At 43.5% G+C, this 10,731-nt stretch overlaps 1 long non-coding RNA gene across 1 annotated transcript; it reads right to left on the reverse strand.

Moving 5' to 3' along the window:
• Positions 1–1,832: 1,832 nt before the first annotated feature.
• LOC118370635 (uncharacterized) lies at positions 1,833–10,127 on the reverse strand. The gene is made up of 3 exons (XR_004822842.2): positions 10,012–10,127; positions 3,179–3,283; positions 1,833–3,075 (listed from the first exon to the last, which is right to left on the reverse strand). It is a non-coding gene; the product is annotated as an uncharacterized LOC118370635 (long non-coding RNA).
• Positions 10,128–10,731: the final 604 nt, after the last annotated feature.

Consider the following 10,731-nt stretch of genomic DNA (forward strand, 5'->3'; position numbering starts at 1 on the left):
TTAGCTCCATCCCGTTTCTTTTCATCCTGAAAAACTCCACCGTTTTTAACGATGTCAAGCATACCCATACCATGATGCAGACACCACCATGCTTGACAATAAGGAGGCAGTTACTCAGTGATTTGTTGTGTTGGATTTGCCCTAAACATAAGGCTTTGCATTTGGGCCAAAAAGTATATTCCGTTGCAGTTTTTTTCAGTATTAACTTTAGTTCCTTGTTGCATACAAAAAATGTATGTTTCGGGCGGCAGGTAGCCTAGTGGTTAGAGTGTTGGACCAGTAACCGAGAGGTTGCTAGGTTGAATCCCCAAGCTAACAAGGTAAAAACATGTTGTTCTGCCCCTGAACAAGGCAGTTAAAACCTCTTCAGGATCGGACCCGTTTTTTTAAAATTTTGGCTTAAAATGACATACCCAAATCTAACTGCCTGTAACTCATGGCCTGAAGCAAGGATATGCATATTCTTGGTACCATTTGAAAGGAAACACTTTGAGGTTTGTGGAAATGTTAAAGGAATGTAGGAAAATATAACACATTAGATCTGGAAAAAGATAATACAAAGAAAAAAACAACCGTTTTTCTGTATTTTTTTTATACCATCATCTTTGAAATACGAGAGAAAGGCCATTGTGTATTATTCCAGCCCAGCTGCAATTTAGCTTTTGGCTACTAGATGGCAGCAGTGTATGTGCAATGTTTTAGACTGATCCAATGAACCATTGCGTTTCTGTTCCAAATTTTGTATCAAGACTGCCCAAATGTGCCTCATTGGCTTATTAATAACTTTTTATGTTCAAAACTGTGCATTCTCCTCAAACAATAGCATGGTATTATTTCACTGTAATAGCTACGGTAAACTGGAAAGTGCAGTTAGATTAAGAAGAATTTAAGCTTTCTGCCAATATCAGATATGTCTATGTCCTGGGAAATGTTCTTGTTACTTACAACCTCATACTAATCACATTAGCCTACGTTAGCTCAACGTCCCGCAGGGGACCCACCGATCCCATCTACCAATCACTACCCTTCTTTATGAGGCTTTCAAAAAGCTCCCTGATCTTTGTAGTTGAATCTGTGCTTGAAATTCAATACATGACTGAGGGACCGAGGTATGGGTAGTTATTAAAAATGATGTCAACCCCTATTAAATCCATATAACATAATCTGTGATTTGTTAAGCCAAATTTAACTTGTTAACTCATTTAGATATGCCTTTATAAAAATAAATCACACATTTATTCCACTTTGACGTTAGAGTACACCATTTTGAGTTGATTGTTTGACAAAAAAAAAAATCTAAATTAAATCAATTTCAAGCCAAAGTAACACAATAAAATGTGAAGAAATCCAAGGGGTATGAATACTTTTGCAAGGTACTTTATGTATAGTAGTTGAAATATTATATTTGAGGAGGCGCTTGACCAACGTGAGATGAGGTGCAACCAAAAATCATACAACCCTTTGAAAGGAATATAGGTGCAACCCTTGCTCATGATTACACATTGAATTATTTATTTTCTGCTTAAAAACACGACATTACTTTTGATGTTTTCTTTGTCTTACAGTGGCAAGAAATGGGACGGTGACTGGATCAAGGCCGAGGACCAGGTTTCTCCAGTTTAACCTCTACTTTATGCACAGATGTATTCCTCACTCTCCCTTCACATGTATCCCTGTCAATCATAAATTATTTACCATTGAAGCATTCATGGAACATCAGCATGCCGACCATGAGAATATGCATTTAGATATTCTTGAGCTACAAAAGTATTGCAACAGTGACACATTTTTTGTTATTTTGGATCTGTACTCCGGAACGTTGTCTTTGAAATTATACAATGACTATGAGGTTAAAGGTCAGACTGTCAGCTTTAATGAGGGTATAAAACAATGACTATGAGGTTAAAGGTCAGACTGTCAGCTTTAATGAGGGTATAAAACAATGACTATGAGGTTGAGGTACAGACTATCAGCTTTAATGAGGGTATAAAACAATGACTATGAGGTTGAGGTACAGACTATCAGCTTTAATGAGGGTATAAAACAATGACTATGAGGTTGACGTACCAACTATCAGCTTTAATGAGGGTATAAAACAATGACTATGAGGTTAAAGGTCAGACTATCAGCTTTAATGAGGGTATAAAACAATGACTATGAGGTTGACGTACAGACTATCAGCTTTAATGAGGGTATAAAACAATGACTATGAGGTTAAAGGTCAGACTATCAGCTTTAATGAGGTTATAAAACAATGACTATGAGGTTGAGGTACAGACTATCAGCTTTAATGAGGGTATAAAACAATGACTATGAGGTTAAAGGTCAGACTATCAGCTTTAATGAGGGTATAAAACAATGACTATGAGGTTGACGTACAGACTATCAGCTTTAATGAGGGTATAAAACAATGACTATGAGGTTAAAGGTCAGACTATCAGCTTTAATGAGGGTATAAAACAATGACTATGAGGTTGACGTACAGACTATCAGCTTTAATGAGGGTATAAAACAATGACTATGAGGTTGACGTACAGACTATCAGCTTTAATGAGGGTATAAAACAATGACTATGAGGTTAAAGGTCAGACTATCAGCTTTAATGAGGGTATAAAACAATGACTATGAGGTTGGCTCATCAAAATGGATGAGAATGTAGTATTTTGGATAGCTGACGTTGTCCTTCACAATTCATATCCAAGTTTATTATAGGCCTATAGGTTAGGCACAGCTAGGCTATATATTATAATACATAGGCCTACGTGTATATCAACACAGATTACATTTATATATAATGCTATAACGTATATTACTTTACCTGCCTTTTTATAGGCCTGAGTCATATTGACAAGCAGCATGTTTAGCGCATTGAGGCATACAGTATATCTGCTTGGTATCTAGGCTAGTTTTCCACGGAAAGTATTTGATGAAGATGAAAGTGAAATCATTCCACAACTGCTTTTTTCGAATAGACAGTTTCTGGTACAAGGGTGTTGTACTCCACTATGGCAGCTGTTCATTTGGCCTTTTCTTCTAATATCTTTCTGCGCAGAGGGTGTCGTTTCTTGCATCCATCTGTCATCACAACAAAAGGAGAACGGAATTATTTGATAAATTGAATGGCTTTTAAATGAAAGAGAACTTCAGTGCAATTCAATATTAATGAAATGTAACAAACCTGTCTGACAGTAGAGGGTCTGTTTCCTTTGTTTGATGCTAAGAAACAGGACTTCAATTGTTCTCTGTACTACCCAGAGACCATCCGTGTTCTCAGCTGTTTCCTCTGAAATACAATAAATCTATAAATTAACACTATATCTCCAACGAGTAGTTGCACTCACTTCCCGGAGGAACATGTGAAGATTTCTGTAACAAATTATTTGTTACAGTGGGGAGAATCTAAAACAAAAATCCAGAAAATCACATTGTATGATTTTAAAGTAATTAATTTGCATTTTATTGCATTTATTTATTTATTTACATAAGTATTTGAAACATCAGAAAAGCAGAACTTAATATTTGGTATAAAAACCTGTTTGTAAATTACTGTAACGGTTTTCTTCTGGTGAAAGAGAAGCGGACCAAAATGCAGCGTGGTTATGTTTTGTACATCTTTAATAAAGATGAAAGTACAACAATCTACAAAACAAGAAACGTGAAAAAACTGAAACAGTCCTATCTGGTGCCACAAAGACAGGAACAATCACCCACAAGAGACCTAAAGAATATGGCTGCCTAAATATGGTTCCCAATCAGAGATAATGATAAACATCTTTCTGGTACGAAGAGGGGCGGGGGCGTATGCCTTATGGCTAACGATACATGGTGTGATGAAAGAAACATACAGGAACTCAAATCCTTCTGTTCACCTGATTTAGAATTCCTCACAATCAAATGTAGACCGCATTATCTACCAAGAGAATTCTCTTCGATTATAATCACAGCCGTATATATCCCACCCCAAGCAGACACATTGATGGCTCTGAACAAACTTTATTTGACTCTTTGCAAACTGGAATCCATTTATCCGGAGGCTGCATTCATTGTAGCTGGGGATTTTAACAAGGCTAATCTGAAAACAAGACTCCCTAAATTTTATCAGCATATTGATTGCGCAACCAGGGGTGGAAAAACCTTGGATCATTGTTACTCTAACTTCCGCGACGCATATAAGGCCCTGCCCCGCCCTCCTTTCGGAAAAGCTGACCACGACTCCATTTTGTTGATCCCTGCCTACAGACAGAAACTAAAACAAGAGGCTCCCACGCTGAGGTCTGTCCAACGCTGGTCCGACCAAGCTGACTCCACACTCCAAGACTGCTTCCATCACGTGGACTGGGATATGTTTCGTATTGCGTCAGATAACAATATTGACGAATACGCTGATTCGGTGTGCGAGTTCATTAGAACGTGCGTTGAAGATGTCGTTCCCATAGCAACGATTAAAACATTCCCTAACCAGAAACCGTGGATTGATGGCAGCATTCGCGTGAAACTGAAAGCGCGAACCACTGCTTTTAATCAGGGCAAGGTGACTGGTAACATGACCGAATACAAACAGTGCAGCTATTCCCTCCGCAAGGCTATCAAACAAGCTAAGCGTCAGTACAGCGACAAAGTAGAATCTCAATTCAACGGCTCAGACACAAGAGGCATGTGGCAGGGTCTACAGTCAATCACGGACTACAAGAAGAAATCCAGCCCAGTCAAGGACCAGGATGTCTTGCTCCCAGGCAGACTAAATAACTTTTTTGCCCGCTTTGAGGACAATACAGTGCCACTGACACGGACTGCAGCCGAGGTGAGTAAGACATTTAAACGTGTTAACCCTCGCAAGGCTGCAGGCCCAGACGGCATCCCCAGCCGCGCCTTCAGAGCATGCGCAGACCAGCTGGCCGGTGTGTTTACGGACATATTCAATCAATCCCTATACCAGTCTGCCGTTCCCACATGCTTCAAGAGGGCCACCATTGTTCCTGTTCCCAAGAAAGCTAAGGTAACTGAGCTAAACGACTACCGCCCCGTAGCACTCACTTCCGTCATCATGAAGTGCTTTGAGAGACTAGTCAAGGACCATATCACCTCCACCCTACCTGACACCATAGACCCACTCCAATTTGCTTACCGCCCAAATAGGTCCACAGACGATGCAATCTCAACCACACTGCACACTGCCCTAACCCATCTGGACAAGAGGAATACCTATGTGAGAATGCTGTTCATCGACTACAGCTCGGCATTCAACACCATAATACCCTCCAAGCTCGTCATCAAGTTCGAGACCCTGGGTCTTGACCCCGCCCTGTGCAACTGGGTACTGGACTTCCTGACGGGAAGCTGATCCTCAACACTGGGGCCCCACAAGGGTGCATTCTGAGCCCTCTCCTGTACTCCCTGTTCACCCACGACTGCGTGGCCACGCACGCCTCCAACTCAATCATCAAGTTTGCGGACGACACAACAGTGGTAGGCTTGATTACCAACAAAGACGAGATGGCCTACAGGGAGGAGGTGAGGGCCCTCGGAGTGTGGTGTCAGGAAAATAACCTCACACTCAACGTCAACAAAACTAAGGAGATGATTGTGGACTTCAGGAAACAGCAGAGGGAACACCCCCTATCCACATCGATGGAACAGTAGTGGAGAGGGTAGCAAGTTTTAAGTTCCTCGGCATACCAGTCACAGACAAACTGAATTGGTCCACTCACACAGACAGCATCGTGAAGAAGGCACAGCAGCGCCTCTTCAACCTCAGGAGGCTGAAGAAATTCGGCTTGTCACCAAAAGCACTCACAAACTTCTACAGATGCACAATCGAGAGCATCCTGGCGGGCTGTATCACCGCCTGGTACGGCAACTGCTCCGCCCACAACCGTAAGGCTCTCCAGAGGGTAGTGAGGTCTGGACAACGCATCACCGGGGGCAAACTACCTGCCCTCCAGGACACCTACACCACCCGATGTTACAGGAAGGACATAAAGATCATCAAGGACATCAACCACCCGAGCCACTGACTGTTCACCCCACTATCATCCAGAAGGCGAGGTCAGTACAGGTGCATCAAAGCTGGGACCGAGAGACTGAAAAACAGCTTCTATCTCAAGGCCATCAGACTGTTAAACAGCCACCACTAACATTGAGTGGCTGCTGCCAACACACTGACACTGACACTGACTCAACTCCAGCCACTTTAATAATGGGAATGGATGGGAAATTATGTAAATATATCACTAGCCACTTTAAACAATGCTACCTTATATAATGTTACTTAGCCTACATTATTCATCTCATATGCATACGTATATACTGTACTCTATATCATCGACTGCATCCTTATGTAATACATGTATCACTAGCCACTTTAACTATGCCACTTTGTTTACATACTCATCTCATATGTATATACTGTACTCGATACCACCTACTGTATCTTGCCTATGCTGCTCTGTACCATCACTCATTCATATATCCTTATGTACATATTCTTTATCCCCTTACACTGTGTATAAGACAGTAGTTTTGGAATTGTTAGTTAGATTACTTGTTGGTCATTACTGCATTGTCGGAACTAGAAGCACAAGCATTTCGCTACACTCGCATTAACATCTGCTAACCATGTGTATGTGACAAATAAAATTTGATTTGATACTCCTGCCTCTGATTGAGAACCACTCTAGGCAACCATAGACTTACCTAGAGTACTACTCTAACCACAATCCCATTACTACAAACAACCCCAGACAAAACAAACCACATAAATCCCCATGTCACACCCTGTCCTAACCTAACTAACACAGAATACTAAGGCCAGGGCGTGACAATTACAGAGATCATACGTTTCCTGTAGTTCTTGACCAGGTTTGCACACACTGCAGCAGAGATTTTGGCCCACTCCTCCATACAGACCTTCTCCAGATCCTTCAGGTTTCGAGGCTGTCGCTGAGCAATACGGACATTCAGCTCCCTCCAAAGATTTTCTATTGGGTTCAGGTCTGGAGACTGGCTAGGTCACGCTTAGTTGCCCTGGCTGTGTGTTTCGGGTCATTGTCATGCTGGAAGACTCAGTCACGACCCATCTTCAATGCTCTTACTGAGGGAAGGAGGTTTTTGGCCAAGATCTTGCGATACATGGTCCCATCCATCCTCCCCTCAATACGGTGCAGTCATCCTGTCCCCTTTGCAGAAAATCATCCCCAAAGAATGATGTTTCCACCTCCACGCTTCACGGTTAGGATGGTGTTCTTGGGGTTGTACTCATCCTTCTTCTTCCTCCAAACACGGTGAGTGGAGTTTAGACCAAAAAGCTCTATTTTTGTCTCATCAGACCACATGACCTTCACCCATTCCTCCTCTGGATCATCCAGAGGGTCATTGGCAAACTTCAGACGGGCCTGGACATGCGCTGGCTTGAGCAGGGGCACCTTGCGTGCGCTGCAGGATTTTAATCCATGACGGCGTAGTGTGTTACTAATGGTTTTCTTTGAGACTGTGGTCCCAGCTCTCTTCAGGTCATTGACCAGGTCCTGCCGTGTAATTCTGGGCTGATCCCTCACCTTCCTCATGATCATTGATGCCCCACGAGGTGAGATCTTGCATGGAGCCCCAGACCGAGGGTGATTGACGTCATCTTGAACTTCTTCCATTTTCTAATAATTGAACCAACAGTTGTTGCCTTCACACCAAGCTGCTTGTCTATTGTCCTGTAGCCCATCCCAGCCTTGTGCAGGTCTACAATTTTATCCCTGATGTCCTTACACCCTCTCTTGTCTTGGCCATTGTGGAGAGGTTGGAGTCTGTTTGATTGAGTGTGTGGACAGGTGTCTTTTATACAGGTAATGAGTTCAAACAGGTGCAGTTAATACAGGTAATGAGTGGAGAACAGGCGGGCTTCTTAAAGAAAAACTAACAGGTCTGTGAGAGCCGGAATTCTTACTGGTTGATAGGTGATCAAATACTTATGTCATGCAATAAAATGCAAATTAATACTTATAAATCATACGATGTGATTTTCTGGATTTTTTGTTTTAGATTCCGTCTCTCACAGTTGAAGTGTACCTATGATAAAAATTACAGACCTCTACATGCTTTGTAAGTAGGAAAACCTGCAAAATCAGCAGTGTATCAAATACTTGTTCTCCCCACTGTATGTAGGGGGTGAGTGATCCCCAACCTGGAGGACCAGGGAATACACCCTCTAAGGGTTAGTTCTCAGGGTCATTGGAGTACGCAAAACTCTCCACCACATCAAGGTGACAGTCCAGGAGAGTTACATTTAGGATTTTTTTAATGTATTTGTATTATTTTACCGTTGTCTAGTTGTACAGAGTCTCATCGCCTACACCAAAATCACTCCTCCTGGATTGTTTTCTGAGAATTATGTCAAAAACAAAACAGAGTAATTAATAACTTAAAAATAAATTAAATGCATAGATATAATACTTCTAAAATAAATGTATTGATCCACACAATACACCTTCAAGTATCTTCTGGAAGATACGCTGTGCAGGTTCTTCTTCATCCTTCTGTTCCCCCCCACGGCCTGGATGGTTAGCATGTCTGTTCTTCATCCTTCTGTTCCCCCCCACGGCCTGGATGGTTAGCATGTCTGTTCTTCATCCTTCTGTTCCCCCACGGCCTGGATGGTTAGCATGTCTGTTCTTCATCCTTCTGTTCCCCCCCACGGCCTGGATGGTTAGCATGTCTGTTCTTCATCCTTCTGTTCCCCCCCACGGCCTGGATGGTTAGCATGTCTGTTCTTCATCCTTCTGTTCCCCCCACGGCCTGGATGGTTAGCATGTCTGTTCTTCTTCCTTCTGTTCCCCCCACGGCCTGGATGGTTAGCATGTCTGTTCTTCATCCTTCTGTTCCCCCCCACGGCCTGGATGGTTAGCATGTCTGTTCTTCATCCTTCTGTTCCCCCCACGGCCTGGATGGTTAGCATGTCTGTTCTTCATCCTTCTGTTCCCCCCCACGGCCTGGATGGTTAGCATGTCTGTTCTTCATCCTTCTGTTCCCCCCCACGGCCTGGATGGTTAGCATGTCTGTTCTTCATCCTTCTGTTCTTCATCCTTCTGTTCCCCCACGGCCTGGATGGTTAGCATGTCTGTTCTTCATCCTTCTGTTCCCCCGGCCTGGACGGCCTGGATGGTTAGCATGTCTGTTCTTCATCCTTCTGTCCCCCCACGACCTGGATGGTTAGCATGTCTGTTCTTCATCCTTCTGTTCCCCCCACGGCCTGGATGGTTAGCATGTCTGTTCTTCATCCTTCTGTTCCCCCCCACGGCCTGGATGGTTAGCATGTCTGTTCTTCATCCTTCTGTTCCCCCCGGCCTGGACGGCCTGGATGGTTAGCATGTCTGTTCTTCATCCTTCTGTTCCCCCACGGCCTGGATGGTTAGCATGTCTGTTCTTCATCCTTCTGTTCCCCCCACGGCCTGGATGGTTAGCATGTCTGTTCTTCATCCTTCTGTTCATGTCCCCTTCACGGCCTGGATGGTTAGCATGTCTGTTCTTCATCCTTCTGTTCCCCCCACGGCCTGGATGGTTAGCATGTCTGTTCTTCATCCTTCTGTTCCCCCCCACGGCCTGGATGGTTAGCATGTCTGTTCTTCATCCTTCTGTTCCCCCCACGGCCTGGATGGTTAGCATGTCTGTTCTTCATCCTTCTGTTCCCCCCCACGGCCTGGATGGTTAGCATGTCTGTTCTTCATCCTTCTGTTCCCCACGGCCTGGATGGTTAGCATGTCCTGTTCCCCCCACGATGGTTAGCATGTCTGTTCTTCATCCTTCTGTTCCCCCCCACGGCCTGGATGGTTAGCATGTCTGTTCTTCATCCTTCTGTTCCCCCCCCCACGGCCTGGATGGTTAGCATGTCTGTTCTTCTTCCTTCTGTTCCCCCCCACGGCCTGGATGGTTAGCATGTCTGTTCTTGCTAGAAAAGGCAAATAGAATGTCTTATTCCAGATAGGTACTAACATAGCTGAATAGAACAACTTTAAACAAATTGTTCACCTCCTTTGGACATTTGCTTGGAACAGACTGCAGCCCTCGACAAGAAGCTGTTCCCTTGTTCCACTTCCTCCCAGTGAGTTGTGCCAGCTCCTTCCTTATTCCGTCCTCCCCACTTCATCTTAGTTTACATTTAAAAAAAAAAGATTGACTTAATATTGCTGTAACGTGAATAACAAACATCTAAATGGGAAGCCTTGTAAAGAACTGACGCTGGAAATTCTCTTTGAACAGTTTAATAAAGAAAAACTTACCTCGCATTTCAAACGATGTGCCTTTGCATGACGGAAAGCAGTGGCCTCATGTCTAGAAGAGTGGCGAGCTCTGGACAATGAAGGGAAACTTTGGTCAGGTGATCACATCCCAAACACATTGTATGTTCCTGCCGCCAGACTATTCCTTCTGCAAGAACAGTTGGTACGCAAAGATCTCTCCACGCATCATGTTGAGGCTCCTCGGAAGTGTTCTGTAGTGGCAGATGGCAACTTTTGAGTCCCTTTTCTTCATCAAGTTTGTCATTCGTTTTCCTTGACGAGTCTTTAGCTGCTGTCCACTGGGATGATCCACATACCCCTTTTCCATAACTGTAGAGAAGGAAGTAGAAGAGTATAGGTTGGGGGGGTGTTCACGTGACAGTGGTTAGGTTTCTAAAATCTAGCTGAGGGCGCTGAGCTGCAATGGAGATCAGAAGTTGGAGATTGACTGTCAAAAAGAAGCGCTTGT

This window comes from Oncorhynchus keta, chromosome 6 (genome assembly GCF_023373465.1).
Source record: "Oncorhynchus keta strain PuntledgeMale-10-30-2019 chromosome 6, Oket_V2, whole genome shotgun sequence".
In the NCBI taxonomy this organism is placed as follows: domain Eukaryota; kingdom Metazoa; phylum Chordata; class Actinopteri; order Salmoniformes; family Salmonidae; genus Oncorhynchus; species Oncorhynchus keta.